The sequence below is a fragment of the Acipenser ruthenus genome, chromosome 16 (assembly GCF_902713425.1).
Source record: "Acipenser ruthenus chromosome 16, fAciRut3.2 maternal haplotype, whole genome shotgun sequence".
NCBI lineage: Eukaryota > Metazoa > Chordata > Actinopteri > Acipenseriformes > Acipenseridae > Acipenser > Acipenser ruthenus.
In genome coordinates this window covers 33,621,475-33,635,231 of record NC_081204.1, presented here as the reverse complement: position 1 = coordinate 33,635,231, position 13,757 = coordinate 33,621,475, and the positions used below count along the sequence as shown (strand labels likewise).

The 13,757-nt window shown below is 36.8% G+C and overlaps 1 long non-coding RNA gene across 1 annotated transcript; it reads right to left on the bottom strand.

The window, feature by feature from the left end:
- Positions 1-1,292: 1,292 nt before the first annotated feature.
- On the bottom strand, positions 1,293-12,952 carry LOC131697851 (uncharacterized). The gene is made up of 3 exons (XR_009307508.1): positions 12,297-12,952; positions 5,817-5,865; positions 1,293-3,529 (listed from the first exon to the last, which is right to left on the bottom strand). It is a non-coding gene; the product is annotated as an uncharacterized LOC131697851 (long non-coding RNA).
- Between the last annotated feature and the right edge of the window lie 805 nt (positions 12,953-13,757).

The following is a 13,757-nucleotide window of genomic DNA, read 5'->3' as shown; positions in this document are numbered from 1 at the left end:
ATGGATTTCTGTCTTCTGCAAGTTGGAAGTGAGAGCCTTGAAACAAACCTGTGCCCTTCATTCACTTTGATTATCTTCCAAGATCAATAAGAGTCTTCCAATACGACCAGACACCAAAGGAAACAACCACATAGCATAACTTCCTCTCTGAGTTTTTGCTCATTAAAATAAGGCTTAGTCCTAGTCAAAACCAAAAGGGCTATTTATAAGGAATATCATATTCTAAGAGAACAATTGTATCCCACTAGTGCCACGGAGCAAGAGTACAAAACCCTGTCTGTTTCCAGAGTGCAACGTGACACCTGCGCGTTCCTCCGAAGCCACTTTGTCTCTAGATTTCTATCTGCATGGAATGCTCATTCTTACACTTGATACAATGTTATTCTTTGGACAGGTGATTCACACAGTGTTAGTCGCACTTCATTGCATGCCTGTTATGTTAATGCATTTCTCAGAGCATTACCTGGTTCCTGTTGAAAGGCAAATGCTCCCCAAAATGTTATGAAGAAGCCGTGCAATTGTTTAAGTAGGAGCAATGCCTGATTAATACAACTTTAGGTGTGCAGTGTTCTCTCACACTCTGATTTTGCAGTGGGAGAGAGAGAGATAAAAAAAACACAACAACAACATAACAAAGAAGGGAAACATACTTTCTATATTCTGGTATAGTAACATTTAAATCCAATTAATTTACACCAAAAATCAATAATGCTAAACTAATTATGTTTTCCTCCAAAATTTTTTTTTTTTAAAAAATCAATGAAAATAACAAAGTCTGATTGAGGTTAGCTCCCTGCGACTACGTGCTATTTACATCCAAACTGTGTATTGATAGCACTTAATAGTTTGCAAGCTTTTAAAATACATTCTTGACATGGGCCCATTGGGTTAGCAGTTGTAATCTACTCTATATTTAATCATTCGTGCAGAAAGGTTAAAAATAAACAATACAATGAAAATCTTTAGCCTGATTGATCAAGAGACTTTCCAAGGGATTAAGGAAAGCTATATTTGAGGATGCATACAAAAAGAGTGGAGATTTCCTTATAATCGTTACCTTGTGGTTTTGTAAAGTAATCTCCCATGAGCCCACGGCCAAACAGACAGGGGAGGAAAAGAGGACCCTACAAAATAATTGCCAGTCATGCTTTTCTAACAAATATGTAAATCTTGAAATGTTAACTGCAGAATGCAATTAACCCTTCTGCACGATGATTCAGGTTTGTCTTCAACTCGGCAGGAGTAATCGAGTGTCCATAATTTGTAACCAAAAGAGAAAACAAAGTAAAAGGAACAAAAACGACACCCAATGGGCTTCTCTTTTGTATTTGTATTTATTCTTTTAACATATTTAACAGAAATATCAGCATTCCAGTTCGGTGTTTCCAGAAACATTTTATATTCCTGTTCCTTTGTAGTAAAACAAAAGGATATTTTCACTCTTACTATTCTTCGATCTGTGTTAGCAATTGATTGTGATTGGTATAAGACATTTCCAGGAAGTTATTTTATTTCTCTAACCTTTACCTTAATATAACTTATTAAAACTGTGGACATTGCATACTCATTACTTTGTTATTACTACATAGCCATTGCTTAGCGTGGCTGGTATTATTTTCTCAAAAACAATAAAAGGCATAATGAATGAAAACCAACACAGTTTAAAAGAAAAAAGAAAGAAGTAATGCATTCTGGCATAAGGTTACCAGCAATCAATCAGATACTGATCTGAAATCATATTCTATTAACATAACTAGTGCGCCAAGCTCATGTTTCAAAAACAGTGAGAAATGGCTTATTATTCCTACTTCATCCCATTTTTTATTGAGACTGACCCTCCTGAAGCCCTGGAGGGTGATGCAGACACCAATAACACATGAACCTGGGAATATCTGCCCACCAGTACCGTCATTGTACATGCCACAAGCTCACTGCATTCAAATAGTAAATGGGTTGGCTCTGTGTGCCTAATCCATAAATATATTCAAGAAATAACACATTACTGGGTTTATATTACTTGATGTTTTGCAGCCCTCATAGTTCCAGATCACTGATACAAGCAGGTTATATTATTACATGATTACAGTATATGGGGCTAATGCTGCAGCGAAACTCATTTTATGCCCAACATGTTGTTATGCTGTTATGTTCCTTAATTAAACTGATGAAAAAAGCCATTGCTGTGGATATCCTTTTTGGTATTATTAAATAAATTCTGTTTTGATCATGAATATTGCATATTGTATTCCAGTTTTTTCAGTGTGACATATTGATAAAAGATGCATTGCTGATATTTTTCTGTAATGATAATTAGATAGGTTAGGTACGATGGCAAAAGATGACCGACTTTTAACTTTGTTGGTGGTTGACCTACCTAACTTAAAATTGATGGGGAGGCGCAAAATAACGGTATTTATACAATCTACAATCATTCTTTATATAATTTGACTGAGGCCGCATCAAGAATGCTTCGTGCATTCATTTCAGGAATGAAGATGGCTGAATAACTTGCAGGCATCCTCATCATGGTTGTTCATGAAGTATTTGTAGAATTACTTCCCCTCGATGAAGCTCTACATCTGCTTAGCAACGTAATTTGGCTAACACTTTACATTGTGTCTCTAATTACTATGTATGTATATAGCAGTTACAAAGTAAATAAATGGGTACTTACATATAATTACAGTGTTATTGTGCATAGTTACAATGTACTTATTGTGCACATTGTTTTGCATGATATAACCCTCATCCTAACCCTAACCCTGTCTCTAAACTTAACCCTAACCCTTCTGATACAATTGTGTACTTACATATATCATCCCAAAAAAATGTACACGTTAAGTATATTGTAACTGTGCATAATGTATTTACTAAGTAACTACTATGTAAATACACAGTAATTAAAGACACATCATGTAAAGTGTTACTGTAATTTGGAACAGTGCAATGTGTCTGGTTATTCTGTCACTGGATTTGAATGAATGCAAGATGAATTCCAAAATGACAACCACATTTTCCCACAGCTCCGTCTGAATACAAAAAACGTATTCAATGCCATATCTCTCAACACTTGTTATTTATTATTAAATTCCTGTCCTCTCTGGGCATTGCTAACTAGGTCAATTTGTGCATTCTCAAACTTCCAGCCAAAGAACAAGTTGAAGTCATGACCACTTTGGACTAATAAGACAAAAACAACCCGGTAATAAATGAAGAATATATCTCACTGACAGGTATGTTGGGTTGTGCTTAAGGGCAGCAGGAACTGAGACCAGGGACCAGGGACAGGTTGAGAGTGTGCATAATGGAGGAAGCAATATCAGAAGCATAGCGACGGACAAGGTTAGTCAGCCAGGGGTCCAGGGGGCATGTGGCAGCAGTTGATTTCAACAGTAAACTGGAGACATCAGCAATGGAGAGGAGAGAAGGAGGAGAGGGCAGGAGGGGCAACCGGAGGAGCGTCAAGGTGGTCAGGTAGTAAACTGGGTTTGTGGTGGGAGAGCGTAGAATAGATGTTGTCGATGTTGTTCTGAAAGAAGAGAAATCATGACAGGTAAGAGAGGAGGATGAACAGGAGATGGATCTGTCAGTTGCTAGGTGTAGGATTTGGTCAATGGTCTTAAAGAGAACATTGGGTTTACCGTGTCCCATAGTTATGATTTGAGAAATATTTCACCCTGGCCACATACAGTTGGAAAGATTCATTATTCAAATTATGATAATATATTTTTCAACCAGTATTTCCCAAACATTACTTGAAATCAGGGGAAACCACACTTTTAATTGAAGTTAGATCTATAAGTAAATGTAGCCACGAGGGTGAAAGAACAAAGTGTTCTCTCACTCCCTGGTCATTATGGGTTTACATATTACAATGTAGCACCTTGTATCATTTCAAGCAAATTGCTAAGCTTGTGGGTGAGGTTTACAGTTTAATTGTCCCTTTGAGTAATTCTTATCCCTCAGCCATGCTTAGTGCTTATACGCTTGATAAGACAACAATAGGGACATTTTCATTTTCACTTATATAAAAAAAATTAATTAAAACCACAAAAAATGACTTTGAGACAGTCCTCATGGTAATAAATGATCCACTCTTTAAAACTTCACCTCAAGGCAATATGGCTCTCATTGGCTTCCAACCTTTTCCCCACTTTTCTTTATTTGACATCCTACACTTATCCCATCTTCTCTGGTTTTCCCTGAGCACTATCTTATTTCAATGTCAAACCTGAGATTATAATAAGGGGATTACTCACAAAAGAAACAGTTCAAAAACCTTAATAATCATGAGAGCATGTACTCAGTGGCTGACTAGATTCCATGTAGGGAAAGTCAGTCTGTTTCAGTACATGAGCACAGCATTTTTGTTTTTCACACCTAGCTGGATAGCTCTCTTGTGCTGATTTACATTTCACAGTTCAGTTCCTTACATGGTTCTTTATCTTTCAATGCTAGAGGCAAGAGACAGGAAACTTGCTTACAACTTGTAGTCGAAGTTGGAATGCAATTTACTTGAACTATGAATGGGAAAATACAACTCTGGCCAAAAGTTTTGCACCACCTAGAATTTTAGTATTGAGACATAATCATGTTATCAAAGAAACTACAAAATGATATTGCAAAAATCTACCGGAAGCCATACTAGTAGAACAGTATTTCATGTTAGATTTCAAAATATCACTATGTTTGTTTTTTTTGCCAGTTTTTTTGTATGGAAAACTACAAAGCGGTATGTATCAATCAATCAATATTTATTTTATATAGCGCCTTTCATAGTGGACCACCATCACAAAGTGCTTTACGAGATAGTGAGGAACAATGCATAATACATACAGTGAAATACAGGGCATAGTACATTAAATACAAACAGTAAACCACAATGAAAATACATTACATACAGGCATAATACATTAAATACAAGGCTAGGATGTGAATTCTAAACATTGTGGAGATGTAATTCAATATGTTAACGTAACATTATTCAGCAGGTTTCATTTGGCTTATGAAGCAAAATTAGTTAATTCTATAGGGCGATGCAAAACGTTTGGTCATAGCTTGTACACTGTGTGGCTGTATGAATGGTATGAACATCATCTTTAAAAAATTAATTCCTGCCTCAAATAGCGGTATAAAGCTTGCACAGTTGTCAGCAGCATTGCAAGGGAGATGTAGAGTCGAATTCTGCTTTGTGATCCTGTATCCCTTGTTAAAGTAGTGCAAGGGTGCATCATTTCTGTCTTCCCAGGACATCTATGGAAGAATTTCTGCTCAGTCCAAATATTTAGAATATCTTTAGAGAGTATCCAGCTAGTAGCATTAACTGTAATGGAGACCTGGTGTGTGGTATTAAAACTAGATACCACGGATAAACCAGATCACCTTTACATCATCATGTTCCTTCTGCTAGTCATCGTTTCCCACTGATATAAAATAATAGGTTTGACTTCGTCTTTAAAGCTTTCATTTGGGGTCTGTATCCAAATTAGTAACATCCTGCAGTATGTTAATGCTTGTACTTATAACGTGCACATGTTTGTTTGAGATTCAAGATCACAAGGCTATTAAAAACAATTACTGTAAAAACCATGTATAAGTCGCACCGCTGTATAAGTCCCCCCCCCCCCCCCCCCCCTTTTTGAGACAACAATTTCAGGGAAAAGCCTATAGGTCACACAGGTGTAGAAGTCGCTCCCCCCCTTTATAGGACCCCTTAAAAATACCTAGAAAATAGACTTATACAAATGTTTTTTACAGTACTTCAGGATAAGCTATTACCTCAGCTAAAAATATACACTTGTTTTTAGACATCTTACCATGTTACATTGCAGCACACAGACATCATTAACAGTGAAGAAGCCCCTCCTAGATAAAAAGGTATGACAGATGATAATGCATTATACAGTACTTGTTTAATTAAAAAATACACGAGGACACTTTAAGGATTATGGCAATATTCTGGTAAAGCGTAGCAAAGTGAAGTACGCAGAATGAAAGCATAGTAAAGCTCCTAATAGTATGGTAAAAACTTTTATAATGCTGTTCGTCCCCTGAAGGCAAAACGAGGAGGACTAATCAAATGAAATAGTTTAACTGTGCTATAATAACAGTACAGTTGATGGGATTTCACAGTATTTAAAGTCAAGCTAAATCAATTATATACACAAACAGATATGCAAACCACAAGATAAATAATAACATTGTTTAAATATCTTACCAAAAAAGGAAAGAACACACATGGGCATTCCCAAAGCATGCTGGTGTGTTGTGTTAAGTGTGCAGTCATTCCTACATGTGCAGCATTTCATTTTAAATCCTTATTATTATTATTATTATTATTATTATTATATTGTACAGGTAGTGTTTTTTTCATTAACGTTTCTAACTTCAAATATATATATATATATATATATATATATATATATATATATATATATATATATATATATATGGCAAACTTTAGGGCTGAATTAATGAGTGGATCATATTATTAAACCCAAATAGCTTGTAGATGGAAACATAAAGTCACACACCATCATTAGAAATACATTTATCATCATCAAAAAGTGAGGAAACAGCAGAGAGCAAACAGAATGAGATTATGATCTTCAAGGACTAAAGTGACATCTCAGATATAAATTGTTCCATGCCCAAGTGCTTTCTACCATTCCGCCATGTACTAATGCTTACACAAAATAACTGGGGGGTTCCAGAGATGCACCGTAATGCAATAACACAAAACAGATTTGAAGAGCGTGTATGGACTGTGTTCCATTAACAGTGCTGGAAAGTGAAAAGTTAAAAAATGACAAAGAGACTGGTGTGGACTCCCATTGCAGACAATATTACTCTCTCTCTCTCTCTCTCTCTCTCTCTCTCTCTCTCTCTCTCTCAAATTTTGTATTATTTTGAGACGTGTTTTGATGTCTAAAACGTACATCTCGCTTATAATACTGAAAGTTCACAGCAATGAATAAATGAATAATAGTGTAAGTAAACACACAGACAAAATTAAATGAAATGCTGACGCATGCACATATCTAAAAATAAGGCAGGGTGTAAAATTTAGCATGACACAGTCAACACTTTACGGACGGTCAATTGTGCTAAAATCTAATGCAGCATGGAAAAAGCGTTTGTTACCTAAACGCAAATCAATGGAATTAAATAGTTAAATAATACTTTAGTGTGGATGTTTTCTTTGCCTACAAGACTGACAATGATTATAGAGTGTTTTGTTTCTTAACATAAAATCCGTGATATGGAAAGTATGAATTCTGAATTTCAGAAAGTCAGAAAACAGTGACAGTGGTGTTTTAATCACCATTTTAGTGTTTAGAGCATCTTTCTTGTGTCGTATGTTTTGTAATTAATTTTCTGTTAACTCATAGAATCGGTGTTCAGCCATTTTCTTTTGTGAAGAGTGCAGAGGAGAAAGGCGTTCCTTTGAAAAGGGGCGGGACTGACAGTGATGTGAACCAATCACATGACCGCTGGTGTAAGGATGTTGGGGCAATCTATTTTTCCTCATATGATGAGGTTTTAACCAATACTAATGGGCACCACTGTATGTGTTTAATACTGAAGGTAGCCTCCCCCTTACTCTGGTCTATTTCCGCTGTATTTCAGTACTGATTATCAACGTGAACCTCAAGGGTCACATGCCCCCAAGCATGTGTGGATCAGGTTAAAATGCACTTGACAGAGAACGAAAGAAAGAAATCCAGTCCAGCATGCCTTGCTTTGTGAAAAATGCACAATAGGCAATGCATATGTTGTACACTACATTTAAATAGACAGGCACTGTATAATGGTCAAGAGACAGCATCACTTGCAATTTCACCAGCATGCAGTGCTGTTTGGAGTTGCCCAGATCCATTTGATTTCTATGCTGGTATCTGCTATTTATACACAGTACAATGTACATTTAGCCCTCCTCAAATGCATGTCACTTTGTAGCTTCGGGCTTATTTTTCACAATCATATCCATCCTTTTTTTTCCATTAAGCATGAGATTAAGGGTGAATAAATCTATATTTTGTTTTATCACTTTTCCAACTGTGGAGAATGGCAGCTGTAGACAGTATCAGGCCAAAATAAAAAAAAAGGATGAATTTAATATTATCTCAGGGCTGTCACAGATGCTGTTTTACTACCATTATTTCAAAGGGTATCATCAGCAGTGTCAGCAAACATTCAAAAATCAATGACATTATATTGCAGATGTTACTGTTTATCGCAGAACTAGATTACTGAGTTGACTTTCAATCAAGTCTATTGTTCCACCACCTGAATTTACAAAGCCTAGAGAAGTATACCATCATGTATAGGAATAAACACTTTTGCTGATGATCAAGTGTTTCTCTCAATGTATGAAGACGCTTGTCACAGCCGTTACCTTGCTAAAGAATTGTACTTTTAATCTTTCACCCGCAATACCGATAGGATTTGTTTGGATCCAAATGTAGCACCTGTGAGGTCAAAAAGGCATGACTATAAAGATTCGGTCATCAAAATGCATCCCAATGTGTAGTTTCCACTGTACGGCAATGCTAGCTCACAACTGAAGAGTTGTATGTGACTCATTGGGTGTGTGCTCATATTGGCAGCTCACTGGCTGAACTAGCTATCCAGACCTCTATGTTCTGTTAAACCGACAGTAGGAGTAATAGGCTAATGCGGATTTGACTACTAGATAGCCACCTGCACAGGATTCTTCTGCCAAGTCGGACGACCTCGCTGAAATGGAATGAATGTTACTTCACGGCTATGTCTCGATGTTCTGTTTTTTTTTTCTTTGTTTTTTTTTCCATCCATCTTTTCAGGTCATGCTCTTTAAAACTGAATAAACGCTTCCTGCCTACAACGTTACGGTTTCGGGTTTCATTTTGCCTTCACTTTACAACCAAGCAGCTTGCCCCTGTCAAGTTTTATTCTGCGATGAAGACACTAGATGTCGCAGAAGGTGGCAAATAAACATGGCAGGTGTGTTTGGGGGAAATCTAAGTACATTTGAGCATTTGAAGTAAAGATCATATATTTTAATATTGTTAATGCATGATGAATATGAATACTCACATGTACACCAATGCAACAGATTCACAGAACATCCTATTCTTACTACAAGATGACCTATCATATATGTAGAGTACATGCTTCCTAGCAGAGACGTCTGCCTTTGGTTTATTTGACCATCAACTCTCTTGGGTGCTTTTCCGCTACCCGTCTGTGATTTTTAAAATGTATTCTTGCAGGCTTGTCCTCAGCCAGTCAGCAGAGTCTGGGGTCTTGTGATAAACAGGACCAAGCAGGTAGGAGGCATTTAAGAAGTTCAGCCTCAGTAAAGTAGGAATCCATCATAAAAGCCTGTAGATTTGGCTGATCTTCCAGAGTAAGACTATTACATGGTTTACTGTAAGTACTGGAAAGCTCTGATTAGCACAGACTTTACTGTCATTATAAAAGATTGCTCCCACTGCCTGCAAGTATAACAAAACACAGAAACTAGGATCTGTTTCCGTGTCTCTTCGGATTCCTTTTGTATTCAGTTTGTATTTAAAATGTCATTTGGAGCAGTCCAGTGACCCGGGGCCAGGAATATTCTCACTTATTTTAATGCTCACTCAAATGGGTCTTTTGCATAGACCTTTACAATGAGGTAGTGCCCTCTGTGGCAGATATTGATAATATGATGTATACAGCATGTGTTTGCTTCGTTTACTTTTAACTCACCTCAAGGTAAATCTGACAATCTGTTGGTTGATAACAGCCATCTAAAAGTCAGCAGAAAGTTCTGGCAGAATCTGTTTTCCATTTTTTTCTGAAGTTCCCCTCTGGGTCACAAGGAGGCACTATCTCTATTTACACTACCACACACTATTTACTGGTACAAGCAGGGCTTTCACCTTGTCACAGTACCTAAACTACATTTTCAGTGATCTCACTGGATACTGTGCATATCATTTATTTCCCTTTATATAAGAATTGGCTGCAGCAACTTAATTGAGGGAGATCTTCAGGCTGATTTCAAATTGAAAGGGGTTGACAGGAAATGGTCCTAATGGTGAGCCAAAGGGAGTCTACTGTATCAGAGTCTGGGGGAGTTCATGCAGATTTGTGAGCTTGCTGAGTTATATTGTGCAGCACCACTGTCATTGCCCGTCAAACACATAAAAGAGGAGCCAATATAAAGTACGTTCTCTCCGAAGAATCTTCCTTACACCATTAACAACACACACAGTTCCTCTGGAGGTGAAATGGGTTATAAACCAGGAAGATCACTGATGTGGAACAAGGTACTAGACTTCAGATTTTACAGAAGATTTGTATCATGCATTGTGTCAGTGATACATCTATACTACAGTATATAATAATCCAGTTTATTGGCTGCCTTTTTTTTTTTTTTTTAACAGGCTCAAACTAAATATCATTACTATCAAGTCTACGTCCTCACTTGTGTAGCGATATAGCATCAATATAAAAGACGCCAGGCTTAAAAGTGCTTTAAAGCCTTCACATTCAAATTTAACAAGCATGTTTTAGTCATTTCCAACTCTTCCCTGAAGCAAGCTGTCTCCTTTTTCTGATATAAGCCATATTTAACAAAACAATTAGGAGCCCCAGTATATAAGGTATTTATTACGTTGTATATTTAGGTCAGACTCTCTTGTCGGGCTTGGATTTCTCTGCTAATTACCTCAGGAAAAACAGTTCAATGCCACAGCCGCCAGAATGGCACCAGCAGAGCCTCTCCGATGAGCAGCACGGCTTCAGACCGCATGCTCCACCTAATGAGGTGGTTTGTTTACTAATGAATACCTCTGTCCTAATTCAGGCCTGTCAAGTTATGAAACAATGGAACTTGGCTGCAGAATCTCTGGTGCTGCAGAACCCATGAATAAGAGTGCCAGAATGAGATTTGCTCCATTTTACGCCTCAGTGCCTGCCGGAGACATATTTAAATCAGACCAGGTTTGCTACATTTTTTGCTGCTCTTTCTGTCTGCCCGCCAGTGTCTTAATGCCCTGTAGTGTTTGATAGAGCAGAGCTGCCGTTATGCCAGCGTACAGTACTTAATTGATAATTGACCGCGACGAGAGTTATCCGTCCCATGCCGGTGCTAACGAAAGTCAAGGTCAATTATCACACGGTAGAGGCCTCATCAAGAGGGCACTATCACTATTAGAAAATGAATTTTACTGTTGCTTTCTTTAATAAAAAACCTTCATTGACCTGTCTACTTTGATTGCAATACTAGCTTTCTTTTTATCACTGCTGTATCTTATGGCAGTGTTTAAAACTGTGGATAAAAACAGAACAGAAGTTCCATATTGGAATAAAACATGTACAGTATTTCTTTAATTCCCAATAAAGAGCAATAATACTGCGGTTCTTTTAAAGCATAGTGTTCAGTCCCTTCACCCTTGGGATGCTTTCCAGTGCTAAACAGGTTTACATTTGGAAAATGTTGTGGTATCCAGTTATTTACAATAACAAGCCTGGTTTTGCTACAAGTGCTAGAATAAGCAGTGTGGAGTAGTGGTTAGGGCTCTGGACTCTTGACCGGAGGGTTGTGGGTTCAATCCCCAGTAGGGGACACTGCTGTTGTACCCTTGAGCAAGGTACTTTACCTAGATTGCTCCAGTAAACACCCAACTGTATAAATGGGTAATTGTATGTAAAATAATGTGATATCTGTATAATGTGAAATAATGTACAATGTGATATCTTGTAACAATTGTAAGTCGCCCTGGATAAGGGCGTCTGCTAAGAAATAAATAATAAAAAAAAAAAATAAGATCACTGCCAATTACATTGTCCTGACTTAACACCTTGGCACATTGCTTATTTACAGCAGTTTAGTCTGGCTCAGAGCAGTATGGTACAGGTACTGAATGGCATGGAAGTAACTGCTTGAACTTGCCCTGCGCCACGGGCAGACTTCTGCTTCAAGTACACACCGCTGCATCTACATTCATATTTTACATATAACAAAATCCCTGTGAAACTGTAGAAGAATAACATGTTACTTGAATAGGTTTACACACATGTCTCTAGCATTATGACAATGATCCCCATTCATGAAGCTCTTAAAAAAAAAAAAAAAAAAAGAAAACTTAAACCAAAATCTACATTTAAATTTATATGAAATACATTTAAAATGATATACTACTACCACTACTACGACTACTACTATTAATAATAATAATAATAATAATAATAATAATAATAATAATAATAATATTAACAACAATAACAACAACAACAACAACAACAACAACAACAACAATACTTACATTTATCCAGAATGAGTTTTGACTATTTTCCAATATTGCTGCAAATAATCAAATCAAATCAAATATAATAAATAATTAGTGTTGTTAGAAAGTACCTATCCTGTCCTCTGTGGGTGATGTCACACATGAGCTGTCAGCAGATGTAGTATTTGTTATTCTTGGGTTTAAAAGTTTCTACATCCTGCTTCGTGCACCGTCCACATTTCCTGCCGCTCTGTATGAGCCAATATGACAAGAAGAAGGAGCATTTTGCAACGGACTTCATGGTTTAATGTGAACATCTCCTTTTTGATTGCAGTATTAAATATCGTCCACACACAACATACAACTGCCTATGACCACAGCTCAACCAGCAACGTCAGCAAACAGTACTCACTGTTTTCCATTGCAACTCCTTTGACACCAGATCAGTCTTCTGCAGAAGGTTAAAAAAAAATCCCATACATAAAATATACAGTCTCTAATAGTTAGGAGTATAGCGTGGAGGATGCCTTTCTTCCTAGGAGGCACTGAAAGGAGGAATAAGAGCTCTTTGTAAGGGGCTACTGTGCTGCCTCATAACTGGCAAGAACACTCTCTAAGGGTTTTAATCAATTTCCAGCATTTCTTTTCAGAACAGCCAAGAATCACATGTGAGATCTCATGATCTGATAGGACTGTGATCACAGCACATCCGCAGACACAGGGAGAAGTGTTCAAAAAGGATGGAGGTAATGCATTAACTCTCTCTTACATTAAGTGCTTTCTAAACCATTAACAAAACTATTTTATTTTATTTTTTTTATACAGTGCTTGAATTGTTTTTAATTACCTGACAAAAGTTTTTTTTTTACTTGCACACTAGATTTATTTTATTATTATTAGTAGAACTATTAATATACATTAGATCTGCAACTCATCTACCAGATACATGTGGAGCTGAAGGGGGATTTGCTTAAGCAAATAAACATAAATTCCATTAACAGATATTAATGATACAAATTGTCTAGAACACAACTTAACATTTCATGAATACATATCATGGATTAGCTATGTTGTAAATATACTACCCATTGCTTATTTAATGTTTATTTCACATATGTTGGCATGTGTTGAATATATACAGAACATTGTCTTTAACCAGCAGATTAAAAACTACTGCAATTATGTAGTAATTACTCAGGTGTCAATGAACCTCAGCTGACATAAGTACATTTATAACACTGATAACTGGAATACCTTTCATTTATTTGTACAGCTGTTTAATGAAGTGTCATTTGAAAAGCTAACAGACTTATTGCAGGTAATGCTTTTGTATTTAAATACTAATTGAAATAATATAACATAATTGTAACAAAATGATACAGCCAGGGCCAGAGTCACAAAGCATTTCCCACCATGAGCTGGCACCATTGTTTTTGTAAACTAAAAACCAAACTGTGAGAATCAACTGAGCCACATGTTCAATACAGGAGGGGTTGG